The sequence below is a fragment of the Sturnira hondurensis genome, unplaced genomic scaffold, assembly GCF_014824575.4.
Source record: "Sturnira hondurensis isolate 20B ecotype Veracruz unplaced genomic scaffold, ASM1482457v3 Scaffold0008196, whole genome shotgun sequence".
NCBI lineage: Eukaryota > Metazoa > Chordata > Mammalia > Chiroptera > Phyllostomidae > Sturnira > Sturnira hondurensis.
In genome coordinates this window covers 17,415,599-17,436,977 of record NW_028080827.1, presented here as the reverse complement: position 1 = coordinate 17,436,977, position 21,379 = coordinate 17,415,599, and the positions used below count along the sequence as shown (strand labels likewise).

The following is a 21,379-nucleotide window of genomic DNA, read 5'->3' as shown; positions in this document are numbered from 1 at the left end:
GAAGACTTCTTCAAACAGAAGTAAAGGGTAAAGATAAGTAGGAGGAAATCATTAAGAGAAACGGATGTTGAAGATAGGCAGCTTGGGTTCAGATTAGATCCACCACCACTAGCTGGCAGTTTTACGAAGCAAGTCATTTAACTTGTATCCAATTAGTAAAATGGAAATCATGTCAGTATGTATCTCACAGCACTATTGTGAGGATTAAATGAAATATATAAAAGGCATTTAGAATTGTTGCCTGGCACATACCCCAGTAAATGTTAAATGCTCTTGCTGCAGTTTCTGTTATTATTAAATGTGCCCTAGGGACTCTCCAAAGGGGCTCCCATCCACTGACCTTTCCCTTCAGAACAAAGATTAGAAGGTTCACCAGCTAGGTTATCAGCAACTCTTTACAGGCTAACAGCAGGTCAGGAGTGGGCTACTAAATCATCAATTTAAAATATCAAATGACTCAGTGGATTGAGCTCGGGCCTTCGAACCAAACAACCTCCGTTCAATTCCCAATCAGGGCACATGCCTGGGTTGCAGGCCAGTTCCCAGCAGGGGACACAGGAGAGGCAACCACACATTGATACTTCCCTCCCTCTCTCCTTCCCCTCCCTCTAAAGAGAAATAAAATCTCTAAAAAAAAAAATAAATCAAATATCAAATGAGCCTCCTTTTTAGCTTTGCAAACCCATCCTTATATCACGTTGGAACATGTGCACATAAGGTGAGTACGCCTTCCATAATTCTTGTTGAAATGGAACTTGCTAGTGTTCTGAGCAAGCCAGAAACAAACTCAGAGCAAAGTCCCCAAATAATGTTCTGATGTGTAGTTAAACTGCTTGCCCTATTCGGGTACCTGGCATATTGTCCTTTTTGCACAACTAAGACTAGAAAATAGATCGCCAGTAATGCCAGTAGTCTGTACAATCTTCTCTTTCTTGTAGAACAGACTGCATAACCCAGTCTCCCCAAGCAGATAAAACTGGTCAGCAGGTGACAAATTGGTAATAATCCTATAATTCTCTAAGGAGTTAAGAGAGCAAGCACTTAATCTCCACTTCAATGAGGCATTTGGCTAATCACCAGCTTGAGAAGAAACCTTTGGAAAAACAAGTGGGTGGGGCAGCTTCTAAGGGGGAAATGCCCACAGCACAGATACTTGAGGGGGTCTTTAAAATGATGGGAGGTCTCCTCAGTCTGCTCCTCCCTTGTCCTGTATAACAAGCAGACGTTAAGTCTACAGAGGAAGTTTTCCTGGCTCTTCTTCCTCAGTTTCTAGTACCCTGAAGACATTTCTAGACGTTAGTTGCAGTTGCTTAGGTTCTCTTGGCATCAGTTTCCTTAGGAGATTAGTAAAATGGTAGGATTTTAGTCTCTCTTCTAAATCTAATCTTGCCTAAATCCAAACTGGTAAGACTATCAGGGGGCAGCTCTCCTTCACAGTGCTGCTGTTCACTGGAGTTTTATTATAAGAGTGTCCATCAAAATGAAAACCTCTACACTCAGACAGCATTTTCAGTGCAAAAACAAAACATTGCCAACCAGGAATCTCTTCAAAACGATATGAATGAGATAAAGGCAGGGCCCAAACCACAGTGGCTCTGGACTGACACCCGGCCCAGGGCCCATGCCTGACAGGTGTTGGAAGAATCGCAATGTTCTGAGCTACGCAGACGCACGTGTATTTCAAGTGCAATAAATGGTGAAACAGTTCAGATGCATTTGTCCCTTGGGCAAAGAGATGTCTTCTTTCAATCTATGAAATATTAAAATGGCCTATTTTGGTATGATTTTCACATCTCCAGTGATCCACGGCACAGCTCTGAAGATACTCTATTTTTCCTTTATAGGTTTTGCCCAGGTTGCTTGAAGAGATTCTAAGGACTTCTAACCTCAAAACTGAATCGATCTGATTAAGTAACAGATTAGAGTAAGAAAGCAGGCACTCACATTTAAGAACTAGTAAGAAACTAAGGCCCTGGCTGGTGTAGCTCAGTGGATTGAGCGCAGGCCTGCGAACCAGACAATCGCGGTTGGATTCCCAGTCAGGGCACATGCCTGGGTTGCCGGCCAGTTCCCTGCAGGGGCCAGTTCTCAGCAGGGGATGCACGAGAAGCAACCATACATTAATGTTTCTCTTCTTCTCTCCTTCCCTCCCCCTCTAAAGATATTAAACAAAATATTTTTAAAAAATAATAAGCAAAATATTAAAAAAAAAGAACTAGTAAGAAACTAAATAAATGAAGTCACAATTGTACAGAAGAGAAACATTACTTTTATATTTCTAACAAGTACATGTGCCCGAAATACATGCTTCTCGGCTTGTTTACTGCTGTCTTCAATCAATGTTCAATCATTCCACCAGTTTACAGAGAAACTCCTGGTAAAACTTCACTGTGTGCACCATTCTGTGCTATATCATGAAAACAGCAAACCTGAAGTAGATGTTTCTGTTCTCCCTCAAAACTAAGGTTTTGCCTATAGTAAAGCAAAGAACTTTTCTAATCTCCTGCAGAAAGAGGTAAAAAAAATGAAGTCACATTCTAAGAACTCCTCATTTGATACACAGTATTTCAAGCCGGGTGGGAAAGTACCAAGTTATTTCCTTACCATCCTAATTAGACTAGACATTCCATCCAAAGGGAAAGCCTATATTCACAGATATTTAGAAGGGCATTATCTTAGGATATTGTCCCTGTTTCATGGTAGTCAAAGGAAGTGATACTTTGTACCTTATAAATCTTGGGGTTAGCCTGGAGAACTTTTAAACTCCCATCCTTGCATTCCTTTTGGGTTTGCTTCTTTTAGAGAAGGAGAGAGAAGGAAAAGACAGGCTTCAGTACACAACGCACTGACATGTGCTCACCTGGTCCTTAACCACTTACTGGCCATAATCAGGGCACTAACAGGGTGAGTCCCATTTGTCTACACTCCAGGCACTCCATGTGTAAAGGATGATGGTAAGATAGGATTTCCCCACCGACTGCTTAGGACACTGAAGTGTGTACAAAGGCAAGGGTGAGATTTCAACAACTGGTGGGTGGCAAGATACACTTTGGAAAACAATGGGCTGCTATTTACTTCAGCTGCTTTAAACGTTGAACTAATTCTTTCAGTCTTTGCCATTCTTGGGAGTTAAATCTTTGTTCTACAGAGTAACAAAGTAATAAATATTTTTTAATCCTAAAATATTGAACAGCAAAACACTATCCTTCCAGAACCTCTTCTAGAAGGCACTGGGCAGAGATAATCATTCCTAGGAGGAAAAGCTACAAAGAAAAAGATAAATTATCTTGAAGACAAATATCCTCTATTCTGGAGATAAAGGAGAAGAGGCATAGGTTCGCGCATTATAGCTGCCTCTCTGCCTGCACTTTATGGGAAGGTTAAAATTAGAGGCAACTAATAAAAAAACATTACATGGTGGTTGTAATAAAGTTGAGAATATTTCATTTCACCAAACTAAAGCCTTTGGCTGCCTTTCATTCTGCTTCAATACAGTCATCATTCTACACAGCATTCCTTTGAGGGCACAGCAGAAAATATTGCTGACTTCTATTATCAGCTCAAGTTATTCCTGACTCCCTTTCCTTCCTCCCTTTTCCTTAAGCCAACCTAAAAGTTAAGAAATCAAAGATGGTGAGAAGTGTAATTAGGTAGGACTTGAGGGGGACAACCAGCTCTCCTCAAAATAAACTTTGTTTCCATTGTCTTCTTAGGAAATTGACTTGTCCCTAAAAATTTAACAAGGTCTCCATAATTTTATTTCACAAGGCATATGTCCTTTTCTACATCATCTCAGTTAAAAACAAGCATTTCAAAATTTCTTAGATTAAGCCTCTTTCTCTATGAATCACTATTTATGGGACAAGCATTTAACACTCAGAATGTTGAAATAATTCGGTCATGCCTGAATTGACCGAGTATAATACCCACAGAGGTTGCTAAAGCCTAAGGCAAATGAGCATTAACTAAGGATCCAGAGCACCCAGTTAGCTGCTAGGTAGTTACACTGTAAACTATCAAGATTTAGAAATAAAAGTTACTAACTCCTATACGCAAAGGGAATATTAGGAATACTTACAAAAAAACTGGGTAACTTAACCCAGTAAAAAGCATTCACAATTTGCTACAGAACTGAAAAAATACAGAGGAACTGTATGTCAGATTCAAGTGACTACCTAAAGACCGTGGCAACGAACAGACCCCCTGCTCTACCACCTGAGTAAGGCCTTTGTGAATCAGGGAGAAGCTGCCTTCCTCTAGGCTAACCACGTTAAAGGTACCGTGAGCCAAGCTCAGGCTGGACTTCAACCCTTCATTCAACTCCGCCACGGGACGTGAGAAGGGCTCACCCCCTACAACTGAGGGTGACTGCCCCACGTCCCTGTTTCTCTCCTCTCTATTCCCAAACCTCATTAAAGTAAAAACGAATAAACAAAAACAGACATAAATTCTTGAGGACAAAGAGAGCAAGAGAGAAGAGAATAGCAGAAATGACCAAAATGGTTTGGAAACTAGAATGCAGAGGGACAAATGCTAGTAGATCAAAAGAAGCTGAAGCTGTAAGAGACCTTAAGCCTTTAAGACAAAACGAAGGAACTCTGTGTGCTAGGAAACACTGAAAACCCAGGAATAGCTCAGTGGCATCAGGTACTTCTGAAAGGAGGATAAGGCTCAAAATAGGAAGATGAGCACAGAGTGTTTAAAAGATTTAATCAACTGCTGGTCTTGATGGCGGCATAGGTGAACATGGCTTGCCTGTTCACTCAACCACATCAAAATTACAACAAAAATATAGAACAACCAGCACTCAGAATCGTCAGAAATCCAGTTGAATGGAAGTCTGACAACTACAGAATTCAAGAAACCATATCCATCCAGACTGGTAGGAGGCGCAGAAATGTGGAATGGGCTGGTCTCACATCCACTCGTGGTGGATAAAAATTCAGGAGGAAGCAAGGAGTCCCAGCCCCACACCAGGCCCCCCACCCCAGGGTTTCAGTGCCAGGAAGATAAGTCCCCATGACTTCTGGCTGTAAACCCCCCAGTAGGGACTGAGTCAGTGGAATAAACTGCTTGAGACCTAAGCAGTTCCTCTTAAAGAACCCACATGTGGACTCACTACTCAGACTCACTTCCTTTGAGTTCCAGCACCAGGGTAGCAGTTTGAGAGGTACAAGTGTAATACAGGGAGAAACTGAAGTTATCTGGCATCAAGGCAAGCAAAGGCTATTGTCCCTTTTCTAAATCTTCTCCTCACAGAGCCACAGAGCCCACAAGCTGCTGCAATATCTGAGACTCCATCAATCTGGCTAACACAGCTTGACCTGCCTTGGAAATCCCCAGAGACTCTGCCCCACCAGACTTATAGGCCCATCCAGGCTGCTTTTCCACATGAATGAATGGTCTTGGCTTATGCTTCTTAACTTCCTAAATCCTCTCAAACAAGCAACAGCTGGCCTCAGTGAGCCCCAGGCCTGGCACTAGCAGCAGCCAGTCTAGATTCACAGGTTGGCTTCATCTGGGAATCTCCAAGCCCAGCACAAGTAGCAGCCTTGTTAGATTGCTTTATAGCTCAGTCAGGGTGGCCCAGGGCAAAACATAAGTGGGGGATGACCTTGGCCTGTACCACCGGGGAAACCCCAGGGCCAGTGCACCACCACCCTGCCCCTGCACAGCTAATTCTACACAGAGGGTGGAAGTTGGTGGTAAGAAGTCATAGCCAATCCTTGTAGCTGGCTGGCCTAGCTAAATCTCTTCCATTGACTAGCCAATAGCAACCAAGGCTCAACTATAAGAGGAGGGTGGACCCAGCCCACAAGAAGGACACACCTCAAGTACCCAGCTTATGTGATAGGGGAGGCTGTGCCACTGGACCCTACAGGACACCTACTACATTAGGCCACACCACCAAGACATGGAGTCAGAGCAGCTCTACCTAATACACAGAAACAGAAACAGGAAGGCTGTCAAAACCAGGAGACAAATATGGCCTAAATGAAAGAACAGATCAAAACTCCAGAAAAAGAGCTAAATGAAATGGAGATAAGCAATCTATCAGATGCAGAGTTCAAAACATTGGTTACAAGGATGCTCAAAGAACTTAGCGGAGACCCTAACAGCATAAAAAAAGATCTAGTCAGAAACGAAGGATATACTAATTGAAATAAAGAACAATTTACAGGAAACAACAGTAGAGTGCATGAAGTTGAGAATCAGATCAATGATTAGGAACATAAGGAAGAAAAAAACAATCAATCAGAACAAGAAGAAAAAAGAATCCCTGGGGCTGACATGCTCTAAAAGGATCATTCTGACTGCTATGTTGAGAAAGATTATAGGGCACTAAGATCATGGAGTTTAGTTAAGTCTTATTATAATAATCCAGATGAGGTTAAAAAGTGGTGTGGAGCAGGTGGTAGAGGTGGAGGTGGTGAGAAGAGGTTGGATTTTAAATACATTAAAGATAAACCCAGTAGGATTTGTTGGTGGATTGTTTGTGGGAAGAGAGAGAATGAGGAGTCAATGACTGGTTAGCACCAACGGACATAGCTTGGTTGGGTGTCAACCCACAAGGCGAAATTCACAAGTTTGACTCTCAGTCAAGGGCACATGACTGAGTTGCAGGTGTGGTCCCTGGTCAGGGTGCAGAGAGGAAACCAGTGGACGTTTCTCTCTCACCTTGATGTTACTCTCCTTATCTTTCTCCCTTCCCTCTTTCTTCCTCCTCTCTAAAACTAAATAAACTCTAAAATAAATTAAGAAAAGAAAAGGAATGCCGCCTTGGCCCAAGCAATTAGAAAAATGAAATTGCTATTTACTGAGATGAGAAAGACTGAGGAAGATAGGTTTTGGAGAGAAAAAAATCAAGAGTCTGGTTTTGGATGTATTAAGTTTGAAATGTCTAACAGATATCTAAGTGAAAATGTCAAGTAGGCAGATAAATATACGAGATCGATTGTCAATGTGAAGCTGTCAGCATATAAATGACAGCGGAGGAGATAACAAAGAGTGGGTGACAGAAGTAGTCTGAGGACTGAACCAGGGGGCACTCCAGTGTTTTGAAATTGGAGAAATTATAAATAAGCAGCAAAGGAGAATAAGGTGAAGCATGCGATAAGGTGAGGGAAAAAATCAGGAGACTCTGGTTACAGAAATCAAGTGAAGAAAGTATCTGAAGATACTTTAGAATCTTCTGAAAAGTTAAGTAAGATAAAGACAGAGAGGATTGAGGACTATCAAGAAAGTAAAAAGACAACCTGTTACAAAATAGTTGCAAATCGCATATCTGTTAAGAGACTTGTATCCAGAATATGTTAAAAAAAACCACAAACAAAAAACTCCTGCAACTCTATAGTGAGAAGACAAACAGCCCAATTAAAAATGAACGAAGGATCTAAATAGACATTTTCCAAAGAAAATACACAAACAGCCAATGAGCACATGAAAAGATGCTCAGAATCATTAGCCATTAGGAAAATGCAAATTAAAATCACCACGTGATACGACTTCACACCCACTAAGATGGCTAGCATAAAAAGTAACAGGTGCTGGTGAGGATATGGAGAAGTTGGAACACTTTTAAGTTCCTGGTGGAATTATGAACTAGTGTAGCCCCTTTGGAAAAAAAGTTGTGCAGTTCCTCAAAACGTTAAACAGTTACCGAATGACTCAGCAATTCTACTCGTTATATATCCAAGTGACCAGAATACATATGTCCGCACCAAACTTGTGCATCAATGTTCACAGCAGCATCGTTCATAGTAGCCAAAAAGTAGAAACAACTCAAATGTGTCCATCAACTGATGAATGTATAATCAAAACGTGATGTATATCCGTACACTGAAATATTGGCCATAAAATGGAACAAAGTATAATGTGGATGATCCATAAAAACATTGTGCAAAATGAAAGAAACCAGTCACAAGGCCATATATTGTATAATTCCATTTATATGAAGCGTCTGAAATAGGCAAATTCACAGTCAGAAAGTGGCAAATGGTTTCTAAGGGCTAAAGGAAGGCAGAAACATGGAGTGACTGCTAAGGGGCACAGGGTTTCCTTCTGGAGTAGTAACGATGTTCTAAAATTAGACTGTAGTAATCCACAGCTCTGTGGATATACTAAAATCCACTTTAGTTTATACTTTCAAAAGGTGAATTTTTCTATCTCAAGGAAGCTACTTGAAAAAAATATCGAGAACTGACCTTTGGATTTACGTATGAAGAGACCACTGGTGTCTCTGACAAGGGCAGTTTCCGCAGAACGGCAGAGGTAAAAGCCAGATTAGGGTTGGTTTAGGAGAGAAAAGGAGGAGATAAGTGGAAATTACAGTGTAGGCTATAACTGGGTCTACATTATAATTGGAATATAGACTACTCTTTGAGAAGTATTGCTAAAGGGAGCTGAGAAATAGGGTACTTTCTGAATGACGATGTGGGATCAAGAGAGGTTGTTTTTAAAAGATCAAAGGTATCTATAGTGCATATTTGCTGCTGATAGGAATGATCCTACATACAGGGAAAAGAAGTAATTCTGCAATAGAGAGAAAGAAAAAAATGCTGGAGTGAAGTCCTTGAGTAGACAAGAGGAAGAGATCTTATGTATAAGGAATATCAGCTCTGCACAGGTATACATGCAGCTCACTGCTCATTGGCAAAGACACAGACAAATAGGTACATGTGAGTAAAAATAAATGGGAAGATGTGTGTAGAATGGGTCGAAGCTCTTTCTTCTGTTTTTTTTTTTTTGTTGTTGTTTGTTTGTTTTTTGTGAAACAGTCAGCAAGGTGAGAATGAAGGTGGGAGAGGAGTGCAGGAAGTTTGAGGAGTTAAGAAGGTATGAAAGAGTGAATAGATAGGAAAATGTATAGTAGCATGGCTGTGAAGTATTAAAGGCTGACTTATAGCTAATAATAATGAACTTAAAGTGAGAACAGGCAGAATAATTGTATGGTGGTGCATAGCTACATTTAGATGTATAGGTGCAGTCTTGGAGTAAGCCAAAAGTTGATGTTCCAAACCTCAAACCACGGTTGAGGTTGTGTCAATGAGCACTTTAGGAAAATAGAGACAAAAGTAATTATAATGTAAGGAAGTAGAGGTAAGGACAGAAGTAAAGATGTGGGGAAAAAAAGTCAGATGTACAGGGCAAAAGCTGGTGAGGCCAAAGGACTGGTAAGTTGAGACTCTAGCGGGAGCATCTAACCTTTTGGTGACATGTAGTCACAATAAAAAGTCTCCTAATTTTTTAATAAATTAATAATTTTATGTTGGGCTGCATTTATAGCCATCCAAGAGCTGCAGACTGGACATGCCTGCAGAAGAAGGGCACAGCAAAACAAATAATCAAATAAATAAAAAAGGAGGGAATGGTTAAAGAACAGGATGCTGGACAGATAATTAATAGAGATGCAGCTCTTATCCACTAGGTCTAGGGCAGGAGTCAGCAAACTTTTTCTGTAAAGGGTCAGATGGTGAATATTTTCGGCTTTTCAAGCGAATGGTGTCTGCTGCAATACTGATCTCTGCTGTGGTACTGTGGGGAAAACGCTGTAGACAATACATAAACAAAGGAGCAAGGCTGTATTTAAATACACTTTACTTACAAAAATGGATAGTTTGGCCTGGAGCACTGGTCTAGGGTATAACTATTAAAGCTATCTCAGCTACTAGCTGAGACAGGATGGGGGACAAAGTCACTGGGAGAGAGGTAGCCAATGAACTAAAAAGAAAAGGTATTGGCAAGATCATTAATATGGACATTGAATTTACCAAGGATTAAGCCAGTAGTGCTGGAGAGAGACTGTGACCCAGAAACTACAATCTTAAAGGAATAATGGGGATGTGGGCAAAAATGGGCAAAATCTCTGAAAATTCCTCCATAAAAGCAGTAAGGAAACTGGCAAAAACTGTCAGAATCAAGTTCTTCAGAATTCTGGAAATTAATCAAAGCTTGTGTAATCTGGGGCACATTTATTCAAGAAGCACTGAATCCTACCCCCTGATCTGAAGATCAACAGCTTACAATCACAGTAAAAAGTAGCAGCCTGACAACCACCCAAGGAGGCAGAAGAGGGCTGGGGTGACTTCAAAGCTTCACTCCCCCCAAACTGTCATTATTTGACCTTTCTGATGGTTTCTTGGAAGACCCCAATTGCAAGGTTGTCTATCGAACTAGACTTAGAGCTTGCCCAGTGTGAAAAGCTTTTTCCCTCAGGGTAGGAGCACTAGTTGAAGAGGCAGGCAAGTGTTTATTTAACTCAGTGGCTGCCTAAGGTAATGGGTAACAGTTGGGGCAAATAACAGATTAACCAAAAAGCTTAAAAAGGAAAGGTCTGGAAGGAGATGTCTATGGGGGCTTTGAAAAGCTCTGATGTATTCCTAGAAATCTAAGAATACACAAGGTTGTTTTCATGCCCAGGGCTGAGGACACACTCAGGAAAGGCCTGAGAAGGCTTTAAACTCAACTCTGGTTTACCTCGAGGCTCTGCACAAGCACAAAGTAAAGGCTAAAAAAAAAAAACAGAGCTGACAACTGCCTGGCTAAGTGTTAAATTCTACATCCATGAAAACTATTCTACAAAAACCAGGAGAAATTAAGATATTCCCAGATAAACAAAAACTGAGAAAATTCAATGCTAGCAGACCTGCCCTACAATTATACTAAACGGAATCCTTCAGGGTGAAAGGACAGTAGGCAGTAATTTGAAAACACAGGAAGAAATAACTGCCCCAGCTGGTGTGGCTCAGTGGATTGAGTGCCAGCCTGTGAACTCAAGGGTGGCCAGTTTGATTCTTAGTCAGGCGACATGCCTGGGTTGTGGGCCACCAGGTCCCCAGATGGGGGTGTGCAAGAGGCAACCATACACTGCTGTTTCTCTCCCTCTCTCTTTTCCTGACCCTCTCTGTAAAAATAAATAAAAATTAAAAAGAAATTTAAAAAAATCTAAAAAGCTTTTTAAAAAGGAAAGAAAAAGAAATAATAAACACCAGTAAAGCTAACTCCAGAGCTGTGTTGGTTTTCTATCACTGTTGCAACATACTACCACAAACTTAGAGGCTTAAAACAACTCAACTTACGATGACTCTGGAGGTTGGAAGGCTGAAATGGTTCTCACGCGGCTAAAATCAAGATCTTGACAGGGTTTTGTTTCTTTGTACAGGCTTCAAGGAAAAAAATCTGCTTTCTTGCTTTTTCCCAGCTTTAAGAAGCAGCCTGCATTCCTTGGCTCATGGCCCCTTCCTCCATCTTTAAAACCAGCAGTGCACTATCTTTAAAACTCTATTACTTTCCTACTTCTTTCCCTTATAAAGACCCTTGTGATTACACTGGGCCCACCTGGATAAATTAGGCTAACTTCTCTATCTCAAAATCCTTAACTTAGTCACATCAATAAAAGCTCTTTTACTATTTAAGGTAACATTCACAAGTACCAGGCATTGAGACACGGATTTTCTAGGGGGTCATTCCGTTATTCTGCCTACTACAGCAGGTAAATACAAAGCATAGTGTAAATGTATTTTTTGTAACTTTTTGTTTCTCTTACCTAATTTAAAAGATAGCTGCATAAAGCAAAAATTATAATCTGCATTTATGGGCAAATAATGTTTAAATATGTAGGATACTAACAGCACAAAGGAGGGGGAACGAAGAACAAAGATTTTTCATGCTACTGAAATTAAACTGGCATTATTCCACCCTAGATTATTATAAATTAAGGTATTAATTATAATCCCTGGGACTACTAAGAATATAACTCAAAATATTATAAGAAATAATAAGGCGCCCTGGCTGGTGTAGCTCAGTGGATTGAGCGCACGCTTCAAACCAAGGGGTCGCTGGTTCACTTCCCAGTCGGGGCACAAGCCTGGGTTGCAGGCCAGGTCTCTAGTGGTGGGGGCATGAGAGAGGCAACCACACATTGATGTTTCGCTCTCTCTTTCTCCTTACCTCCCCCTCTCTCTAGAAATAAATAATTAAAAAAGAAAAGAGAAAGAAATAACAAGGGGCCCTGGCTTGTGTGGCTCAGTGGATTGATGGCCAGGCTGCAAACCATAGGGTCCCTGGTTCAATTCCCAGTCAGGGCACATGTATGGGTTGCAGGTCAGGTCCTCAGGCGCATGTGAGAGCAACCACACATTACCATTTCTCTCCCTCTCTTTCTTCCTCCCTTCCCCTCTAAAATAAATAGATAGATAGATAGATAAATAATTCCTAAAAAGAAAAAAAAGAAACAAGGGAATTGATTAAAGGAATGGTACACTAGAACATATCTATTCATTTATTTTTATTTTTTAGAAAACTTATTTAACACAAAGACTTGTAGAGAAATAGGGTAACAAAAAAGACACGACACATAGAAAATAATGCAGAGATGCACCTGGAATTCAATTAATGTCATATTTTACAGAGGCAACGGGATAGAGAGCCTGGAGCAAGAAATCCAGGTTGGCAATGGGAGGAAGATGGCAGGTGAGCTCTGCTCGGAGGATAAATTAAAACCTGCAGCGTGAACACACCAGTCCACACTGCTGTTGGTGATGGAAAGTGGAACATAAATTTGCAAATGATTTTTCCAGTCACCCACTGAACATTAACCACTAACATTGTGTCAGGCTAAGAAGGAAGACACACGCTGCATTACTGTTCACAGGGTTAATTTACTCAACTTTATTTACCTTTTGGCTGAGAGTAAATACAGTACAATATTTACTGTAAAAATACATTTTGTGTTTTTCAAATTTAAAAAAGAAAATGGTAGATATAAATGCCATCAATAGTTACATTACATATAAATAAGTTAGACATTCCAATTAAAGAATGGGAGGAAGTAACCCTAGAGTCTGTAAACTGACTAAAACAGACAAATGACAATTTATATTCCTGAGAGATTTTAGAGAAAAAAGAGAGAGAATGATCTCCCTTTGGGCAACGGGCAAGAAAAATGGAAGGACACCCCACTTTTAGGTTCAGTGGTATAATGACCGTGACAGAAAGGACAGATACTGCCTGAGAGGGCTGCGGTGAAGCATGATCCTTTGGAGATGTTTATGATTTTTTTAGATATAAAGAAGTTTTAAATATTTATTTAGTAGAAACTATCACTTTTTTCCTTTGTCTCTTTTCTTTGCATTCATGCTTTGCCTAGAAAGTTTTTCATAACCTGAGAACAGAGAAAAATATTCATCTACATTCTTTTTATCTCCAAGATTCTTAAGTTAGGTCCTTAGTCTGTCTAAGCTTATTGCATAAAACTCTGATTTTTTACCCTAGCTGGTGTGTCTCAGTGGATTGAGTGCCAGCCTGCAAACCAGGGGGCAACCACAAATTAATATTTCTCTCTCTCTTTTTCCCTCCCCTGATCTCTCTCTAAAAATAAATACAACCTTTAAAAAAAAAAACCTCCTCTCATTTCTCTTTTGCCCAGGCTGTGTGGTTCAGTTGGTTGGAGCAACATCCGGTATACCAAAAGGCTGTGCGTTCAATGGGGGTTACATCCCTAGTTGGGGCAACCAATCAATGTTTCTCACATCAGTGTTTCTCTCTTGCTCTCTCTCTCTCCCCCTTCCTTTCTCTGTAAAAATCAATAAGCATATCCTCAGGAGAGGATTGAAAAGAAAACACCTCTCATTTTTCTTTCATAGAATCAAAAGGAAAAGAGAGTCAAGGAGACAATGATGTAACCTATAAAGAGCCTTAAATTAAAAGGCAGTGGTACTGACATTTAATCTAAGATCCACTTTGAAGTCATTGCGTGGCAGCTTGATCTCTAATTTGCCTTCTTCTCTCCCACTGCCACAGTTCAACTCCATATCGCCTCGGTGCACAGCTACTGGTTACTGCAGTATCTCCCAACTGGCCAAGGTGACAACAGTCTCCCCTTTTTCCATTACATCCATCACAAAGGTTGGGAGACTATAATTCTAAGTCTTAAAAAAACCTCTTAAAATGAAGGTTTCATGTCCATAGTTTATATAAATCGTTCATTAAAACAAACAATTCCATATAAAATGAGTAAAGAATATGAACAAGCAGAATACAGAAAAATATAAATTACTAATTGATATGTTTTTAAATTATATTCAACCATACTAATAGGTAGAAAGGCACAAATTAAAATGACAAAGCAACTCTCCCACCACATTAGCCTAACTGTAAAAAATGATAAACACCCAGTTTAGGTAAAGATATGGAGAAACAGAAACTTGCAAATTAAAATCTTGTTTATATTAAGGAGTTTCATACTTAGTAATAATGAAATCCAAGCTTTTCTTTTGAGCATTTATTTATATATTTTTATTTGGGAATGTTTATATCAGTACAGTGAAAGTAAATTTTTAAAGACACTGAATGTCATTAGTTTATTACAAAAGAGACATGGAAATGTTTTACATGATGAAAGATTTCAGTATTTCAACAAAATGGGCTGTGTCACGTGATGCCATTTGAATAGTGACTTATTTCAGTCTACACACTTTCCAAGAATATCACCATCTCTAAATAGGAAACAATACTTGTCCAGAACTACTTTAGAGCCTCCACATCCTGGAAGAACTTTATTTCCATCTTTCACGCTAACTGGCTGAATCTCTCCACCCTTTCCCCGACAGCAGTTCATACTCGGCTCTTGTGCCACAACTGCATGAAGAGACCAAAATCCAAACTTCTTGATACAATTAAGGCCTTTCACAATCTGACCTTGGCTTATTTTTTCCTGTTTCTTCTCTATACCCTACCCACCCTGAGTTTTACCGGCAAATCACAAAGACCACACATGGAACAGGTGAGATTTTTCATCCCTCAGCAGTTAGGGACATGTTATTCCTACTGCCTGGAATGATCCTTTTCCTTCATCTTGTCAATGCAAATGCCATTATTTCCTTTCAAGATTTAAATCAAATATGCCCTTCCATGATGTCCCCCCATTTAGTCATGCTCTCCTTTGTGTTCTCATGGCACTTTAAAACATGAGAGCTCTTAACACTCTTCTTCCACTGGAAGTTATAAGTTGGTGACTGTCTTCCTAACAGACTTGAGGGGTGGCCCTTGGGATTCTAGTCTTACTTATTTTTTAAAAAATATTTTTAAACTATTTATTTATTTATTTATTTATCTTTAGAGGGGAAGGGAAGGAGAGAGGGAGAGAAATATCAATGTGTAGTTGCCTCTCGTGAGTCCCCTGCTGGGAACTGGCCTGTAACCCAGGCATGTGCCCTGACTGGGAATTGAACGATGATCGTGTGGTTCGCAGGCCTGCGCTCAATCCACTGAGCTATGCCAGCCAGGGCTTATTTTTGTTTTTATAGCACTTAGGATGTAGTTGGTGCTCCATAAAGACTCAATTAATGAAATTTTGTCTAGCACCTAAAACTAACAGCAAGGGTGTTTTTTCACTTCTCAAAGTCTACAAAGACCAATATTTAGTATTACCTTAAAATCACAATTCTCCAACACACCATTGTCCAAAACACCAAAACTAACTACCTTATATTAGTAATCTAGGTTTTATTATTATTTACAAGGCTAAAAAAGCTAAATGTTGCTTTTATCAATATGTGGTTTTAGTAGGTTAATGAGAAATATTAAAAATGCTGTTGTTAGAGAGAAGCAGTGGTGTACGAGGCAGTTAGCTGACTCCAGGTCGACAGACTGAAATTGGCCAGGGTGAGATTATTTATGCCATGGAAACTGGTAAACACTACACTTAAGCCCTGTCCCCTCCTCCAAGCTGGTTAAACATTTACCAGCACACCGTGGACAAAAGAGTATTTATTTTAGGAGGATAGCACTGTGAGCAGCTGATGAGTAAACAGCAACTCAAGTCTTCCTCTTCAAGAAGCTTCCTGGTCTAGTCTAAACGTCATGTATTTTCCCCTAATTTAGAACTCCTAAAGCACTTATGTCAATGTCAAAAAGTTTTACAGTATTTTGCTGTGTATAATGCACATTTTTGCCAAAAATGTTGAAAGAAAAATAAGGATGCGCATTATACCTGGGTGCAATGATTACATACCATGGGCATAAGGCATCATAACACTGTGTACAATGCACACAGAAACATGGGGTCATGCTATACATGGCAAAATATGGTACTTATGTTCACCTAATTCATTCAATAGCTATTTACTAACTATGGTACCGTTCATATTACTGATTTTCTTTTTCTCTTTAAACAGTAAAGCTTTTTCTTTCTTTTACTCCTCACCTGAGGATATGTTTATTGATTTTACAGAGAGAAAGGGAGAGAGCGAAAGAAACATTGAAGTGAGAGAGAAACAGTGATCGATTGCCTTCCGTACCCACCTCGACAGGGAATCGAACCCACGATCTACGTGTGTGCCATGACTGGGAATCAAACCCCAAACATTTTGGTGTCTGTGAGGATACTCCAATCAACTGAGACATTCTGCTAGGGCTAAAAGCAAAAGCTTCTTGAAAGAGGAGTGGGTTCCCACTGAGTACTTAATAGGTAGTGACTGGGCAGTAGGTACTGTGGTTGACACCCAACTTCCATTTCACCTGAGATAATCAGTCTAAGATAATCACAGAAATCTCATTTCCCCTGTCAGGAACTAGTTTAAAAAGAGGGCTTATGACCCAGTTATGGTCAAAGATATGCGAGGATCAAAGTCTGCAGCGAGCTTCTGGGAAAGGCTTTTTGCTCCCAGGAAATAAAGCAGACTTGTCTTCTTAGTCTCACGTTATGGTTTTTGGATGAAATGCTTAGAAAGCTACAGCCATCACATCATCCCCACCAAAAAACAAAAACAAACCTCCCCCCCAAACCTGACCGACCTCTGAAATTCTGTGAAGACTGGCAGCCAAAGCATCACGGTAAATGATAAATCAGAAATCTGGACAAAGAAGTATGCACTGAATTAGGGTTCTCACCATGGTAAAATTTGTTTAGAAAGTAACTGCTTTACATTGTGTTTTTTTCTTTAACATTTTTCTCCTAGGCACAGCTATTTTCAAAAATCAGAATGAGTTGGTTCAGAAAACCAGTAGCTCCAGCCCTGTTGTCGTCCCACGTCTACACGGAACCGACCTCCACATTTCCAAGTGACTTCCTTGTGTGGCCACCTCTTGATTTTTCACTTTGGGGAATTATCTATCCATTTCCCACTTTGGAAGATGATGATTTAGATAGACCTCTTTTCTCCTTCAGTACCCGCATCCCTTCTATCTCCCCAACTACCCTGTATAATGACATTACACATTTATTAGTTCCACATTCAGTGTACCATTACAATTAAGACAACTCACACTTGACTCATATAGTAAATCATGATGTTTCTTTCCTTAACTGTACCACTTTTTGCTTTTCTTGTAATTATCTTTTTTTATTCATTTGCTTAGATTTTCTATGTATTCATCAATATTTCTCCCCAGAAAATCTTTGTCAACTATAAAATTTCCTCTCAAGACACTGAGACCCACTAAGTATTCTATTTCACCTCCCTAAAGAAGTCTTGGATCACCACCGTGGGCTGGCTGCCTTCTCAGTGCTTACAAGCTGTACCTGAGGTCTCCACACCCCTAGCCCTTCTTGTTTACTGGAGTTCCTGTTTCCTCTGTTACATGTTTAGCTTTTTCCTCATTTACACCCTTATTTTGTGGAGAACATTTTCTAGTAGCTTTCTAGATGGTGTATGGGAAATACATTTTGTTAGACATTGTAAGTTTATTCCAGCTTTTCAGGCAAGATTCATAGTTTGGCTGAAAAAAAACCCAACAATTCTAGGCTCTGTGGTTGAATGTAATTCTGACAATGAATGCACTAACTTTCTTTTTAACTTTTTGAACAAAAATTTGATGATGGATTTTTAATTGACATAGGAACTAAGGTGCATGTGACAACAGAAGTCTGCACCACACTTTATAATACATTTATGCTAGCCTACAGTCAGCGTTAATGGTTAAAGAAAGCCTCATGAAACTGGCAGTAAGTAGGCACTGAATAAACTGTAGTTATTAATAACAAAAGTCACATCCTTACATATGCAAGTTCTGACATAAATAAAATAGATAAATTAGAACTAAAAGAAGCCAAACTAGGGATTTTGGCTTTTCAAGGTGCCTACTCCTGATTAGTCTCCAATTTGATCAATTTCTCAAATATACCAAGTAATTTTTTTGTATTTATATTTTTCTCAATTGGATAAAGCCAGCTTGTTTGGTTGAAACATAGATTAAACTCCAAATATTGGTAAAGTTTGAGTGGCTATGTCATTAAGTTCACCTTGCCAAAATTTCAAGACCTTCTTTTTTTTGTGAATATATAGTCCTACACACAGCCATACTGCCCAGGATCTCATTAATTTATATAATTAATAGCACACAAAACCTGAATAAGGAAGGGAATTAAGTATCAGGAGAAAACAAAGATGTCAACCTCCCTGAGGAAATAAAGGACTTCCACGATGATTGTTATTCCCATTCTGCCTCCGTAAGATTCACAATGTAGTAATTTCATAAGAGTAAAATGCTATCTACTGAGGAGTCAAATCCCTTCTTTGATCACTAGGCAATTTCTGCGTCACCCTTCTTCTGTTTCCCCTCCCAGACCCAATCTCTGGATGTTAATATTCAAAACACCGGTGTTCTAGGAACATCTCTCTTTTTCTCCTTTAATGAACACTGTAAGCAGGGAACATTCTAGACCTCCCTCTTTGGCTGTTTGACGTCTTGTTGCTCTTCAATTGAGAATCAATCCAACATTCTCAAACCCAATAGTCAAGGCTCACTCAGTACTAGGAAAGTCTCTGAAATGGAGAAATTTGATTTAAAATACATAAGGGCATCTAAAATAATAAGCATCTGAAGAATCAATATAATGTACAATGTAGTCTCAACCTCTGTAGAAACTATATTTAAATTTAGCAGCAACAAATTTATTTACTGATATAGTGGTTGACCACAGAAAGTGAAACCACAGATAAGGGAAAACTACTGTATATCAAAAATATAAAATAATAGTATTAATAGGTTTGTTTTAAAAACAATGACCCCCGCCGTGACTGGTGCGGCTCATTGGGATGGGCGTAAGGTTTGAGTCCTAGTCAGGGCACATGCCTGGGTTGTGGGTGCGGTCCCCACCCAGTTGGGGGNAGCAACAAATTTGTTTATTTACTGATATAGTAGTCTCCCATTATCCCAAAGGGGAAATGTTCCAAGACCCCAAGTGGATGCTTGAAACTGCACACAGTATGAAACCCTATACATACTGTTTTCCCCTATATATACATACATACCTCTCACTTAAAAGGAAGCACTTTACAACTTCTCTTTGGCACATCCAAATCGCCAGCACCACTACTCCAGTGCTTGGGGGCCATTAAATTAAAATAAGGGTTGCTTGAACACAAGCACTGTGATACACCAATAGTCTACCTGATAACCAAGATGGCTGTAAGAAAAATGGGCGGGTAGTGTACACAGCATAGACACACCAGACAAACAGACGATTCGTGCCTGGGCAGGATGGAGAGGGATGACACTGATTTTATCACACTACTCAGAATGGCAAGCACTTTAACTTATGAACTGTTAATTTCTGGAATTTTCCATTTAACATTTTTGAACTGTGGTTGACCACAGAAAGTGAAACCACAGATAAGGGAAAACTACTGTATATCAAAAATATAAAATAATAGTATTAATAGGTTTGTTTTAAAAACAATGACCCCCGCCGTGACTGGTGCGGCTCATTGGGATGGGCGTAAGGTTTGAGTCCTAGTCAGGGCACATGCCTGGGTTGTGGGTGCGGTCCCCACCCAGTTGGGGGCACAGGAGAGGCAACTGATTGATGCTTCTCTGACACCTTGATATTTCTCTCCCTTTTACCCCTCTCTAAAGATAAAAAATGAAATCTTTAAAAAAAATAAGAGCCTCACTCCAATAGCAAAAAGCATGAATTGTTTTTCTTTTCTTTAGATTTTTAAATTTTAAAAAAATTATATATTTTATTTTAAAAGTACATTTTATTGATTATGCTATTATACATGTTCCAATTTTTTCTCCTCTTTATCCCCCTCTACCATGCACACCCCTCTCTCCAGCATTCCCTTCTTCTCAGTTCATGTCCATGGGTCACACATGTAAGTTCTTTAAATTCTCCATTTCCTATACTATTTTTTTTAAAGATTTTGTTTATTTATCTTTAGAGGGGAAGGGAAGGAGAGAGAGAAATATCAATGTATAGTTGCTTCTCATGTGTCCCCTGCTGAGAACTGGCCTGCAACCCAGGCATGTGCCCTGACTGAGAATCAAACACTGTGCTTGTTTGGTTTGCAGGCCTGCGCTCAATCCACTGAGCTACGCCAGCCAGGGCTCCTATACAATTCTTAACCTTCCCCTGTCTACTTTGTGCCCACCAATTATGCTTCTTATTCCCTGTATTCTTCTCTCCATTCTCCCTTTCCCCACTAATAACCCTCCATGTGATCTCCACTTCTGTGATTCTGTTCCTGTTCTAGTTGTTTGCTTAGTTTTTATTTTTTAGGTTCAGTTGTTGATAGACTTGAGTTTCTTGTTATTTTACTGTTCATAGTTTTGATCATCATCTTTTTCTTATATAAGTCCCTTTAATATTTCATATAATAAGGGCTTGCTGATGATGAACTTTTTTAAAAAATATTTTATTTATCTTTAGAGGGGAAGGGAAGGAGAGAGGGCGAGAAATATCAATGTATGGTTGCCTCTGCCGAGGACACACAATGTATCATGTGTCCTCTGCCTGGGAACTGGCCTGCAACCCAGGCATGTGCCCTGACTGGGAATCGAACCGTGATTCTCTGGTTTGTAGGCCCGTGCTCAGTCCACTGAACTACACCAGCCAGGGCCTGATGATGAACTCTTTTAACTTGACCTTATCTAGGAAGCACTTTATCTATTCTGGATGAATGTCTGGATGAATGTTTCTTCTTTAACTCCTTGGTTGTCAGACTTCCATAGTTTGATTTTCAGGCACTGGTTTTCAGGCCTGAAAACCAACCTTTTTTTGGTTGTACGAGGAAGTGAAACATATATACCTATACCTACATCTTGGCTGGAACCTCATAAGTATTCTAAATTATATTTTATTGATCATTCCATTACAGTTGTACCAATTTTCCCCCTTTGACCTCCTCCACCCAGCATCAGCACCCCTCACTCCTTTAGGCAATTCCCATACCATTGTTCACGTCCATGGGTCATGCATATAAGTTCATTGGCTACTCCATTTCCTATACTGTACTTTACGTCCCTATGGCTATTCTGTAACTACCTATTTGTATTTCTTAACCCCCTCACCTCTTCACCCAGTCCTTCACACCTCTCTCCCATCTGGCAACCACCAAAACCCCCTCTATATACATGATTCTGTCTCTGTTCCTGT

At 39.8% G+C, this 21,379-nt stretch overlaps 1 protein-coding gene across 3 annotated transcripts in view; it reads right to left on the bottom strand.

Moving 5' to 3' along the window:
• The window catches only part of ZNF609 (zinc finger protein 609), a 204,561-nt gene that overhangs the window by 78,981 nt on the left and 104,201 nt on the right, over nt 1–21,379 (bottom strand). The gene's annotated exons all lie outside the window — the stretch shown is intronic.